The 2,012-nt window shown below is 41.4% G+C and overlaps 1 non-coding gene across 1 annotated transcript; it reads right to left on the bottom strand.

Annotated features, from left to right (window-relative positions):
- Positions 1-313: 313 nt before the first annotated feature.
- On the bottom strand, positions 314-421 carry LOC148568220 (small nucleolar RNA R71). The gene has a single exon (XR_015881629.1). It is a non-coding gene; the product is annotated as a small nucleolar RNA R71 (small nucleolar RNA).
- Positions 422-2,012: the final 1,591 nt, after the last annotated feature.

The raw sequence follows: 2,012 nt of genomic DNA, 5'->3' as shown, positions 1-2,012 counted from the left end.
CTCAATTCCTGCCATTGGAGCAAACAACTTTAAGCTTAAGCCTCAATTAGTTTCTCTAATGCAACAGAATTGCAAGTTTTATGGACTTCCATTAGAAGATCCTCATCAGTTCTTAGCTGAATTCTTGCAAAACTGTGACACTGTCAAGACCAATAGAGTTGATCCTGAGGTCTACAGGCTTATACTTTTCCCTTTTGATGTAAGAGACAGAGCTAGAACATGGTTGGATTCACAACCTAAGGAAAGCCTAAACTCTTGGGAAAAGCTGGTCAATGCTTTCCTGGCCAAATTCTTTTCACTTCAAAAGATGAGCAAGCTTAGAGTGGAAATCCAAACTTTCAGACAGAAGGAAGATGAGTCCCTCTATGAAGCTTGGGAAAGATATAAGCAATTGATCAAAAGGTGTCCTACTGACAAGCTTCCAGAATGGAGCATCATATGTATATTCTATGATGGTCTGTCTGAGTTGTCAAAAATGTCATTGGACCATTCTGCAGAAGGATCACTTCATCTAAAAACCCCTGCAGAAGCTCAGGAACTCATTGAAATGGTTGCAAATAACCATTTCATGTACACCTCTGAGAGGAGTCCTGTGAACAATGGGACACCTTAGAAGAAGGGAGTTCTTGAAATTGATACTCTGAATGCCATATTAGCTCAGAACAAAATATTGACTCAGCAAGTCAATATGATTTCTCAGAGTCTGAATGGATTGCAAGCTGCATCCAACAGTACTAAAGAAGCATCTTCTGAAGAAGAAGCTTATGATCCTGAGAACCCTGCAATGGCAGAGGTGAATTACATGGGAGAACCCTATGGAAACATCTATAATCCTTCATGGAGAAATCATCCAAATTTCTCATGGAAGTACCAACAGAAGCCTCAACAAGGCTTCAATAATAATGGTAGAAGAAATAGGTTTAGCAATAGCAAGCCTTTTCCATCATCTTCTCAGCAACAGACAGAGAATTCTGAACAGAGCCATTCTGGCCTGGCAACCATAGTTTCTAATCTATCCAAGACCACACTAAGTTTCATGAATGAAACAAGGTCCTCCATTAGAAATTTGGAGGCACATGTGGGTTAGCTGAGTAAGAAGATTACTGAAACTCCTCCCAGTATTCTCCCAAGCAATACAGAAGAAAATCCCAAGAGAGAGTGCAAGGCCATAACCATGACCAACATGGCCGAACTTAGAGAGAGTGAGGAGGACGTGAGTCCCAGTGAGAAAAACCTCATGGGATGTCCTTTGGACAGAAAGGAGTTTCCCTTTGAGGAACCAAAGGAATCTGAGGCTTATACAGAGACCATAGAGATTCTATTGAACTTCCTTCTGCCATTCATGAGCTCTGATGAATATTCTTCCTCTGAAGAGGATGAAGACATCACTGAAGAGCAAGTTGCTAAATATCTAGGAGTAATCATGAAGCTGAATGCCAAGTTATTTGGTACTGAGACTTGGGAGGATGAACCCCCCTTGTTCACCAATGAACTGAATGCATTAATGAGGCAGACATTACCTCAAAAGAAATTGGATCCCGGAAAATTTTTCATACCTTGTACCATAGGCACCATGACCTTTGAGAAGGCTCTATGTGACCTGGGGTCCTGGGATAAACCTCATGCCACTCTCTGTAATGGAGAAACTGGGAATCTTTGAGGTACAAGCTGTAAGAATCTCACTAAAAATGGCAGACAAATCAATGAAACAGGCTTATAGACTAGTAGAAGACGTGCTAGAGAAGGTTGAAGGCCTTTTCACCCCTGCTGATTTTGTAATCCTAGACACTGGGAAGGATGAGGATGAATCCATCATCCTTGGCAGACCCTTCTTAGCCACAGCAAAAGCTGTGATTGATGTTGACAGAGGAGAGTTGGTCCTTAAGTTGAATGAGGACTACCTTGTATTCAAGACTCAAGCTTCTCCTTCTATAACCATGGAGGAGAAGCATGAAAAGCTTCTTCAATACAGAGTCAAATAAAACCCCCACATTTAAACTCTAAGTTTGGTG

The sequence above is a fragment of the Arachis ipaensis genome, chromosome B4 (assembly GCF_059453495.1).
Source record: "Arachis ipaensis isolate K30076 ecotype BB chromosome B4, ASM5945349v1, whole genome shotgun sequence".
Classification (NCBI taxonomy): domain Eukaryota; kingdom Viridiplantae; phylum Streptophyta; class Magnoliopsida; order Fabales; family Fabaceae; genus Arachis; species Arachis ipaensis.
Note: the sequence above shows the minus strand (reverse complement) of the source record. Positions and strands in the feature narration are given on the sequence as shown.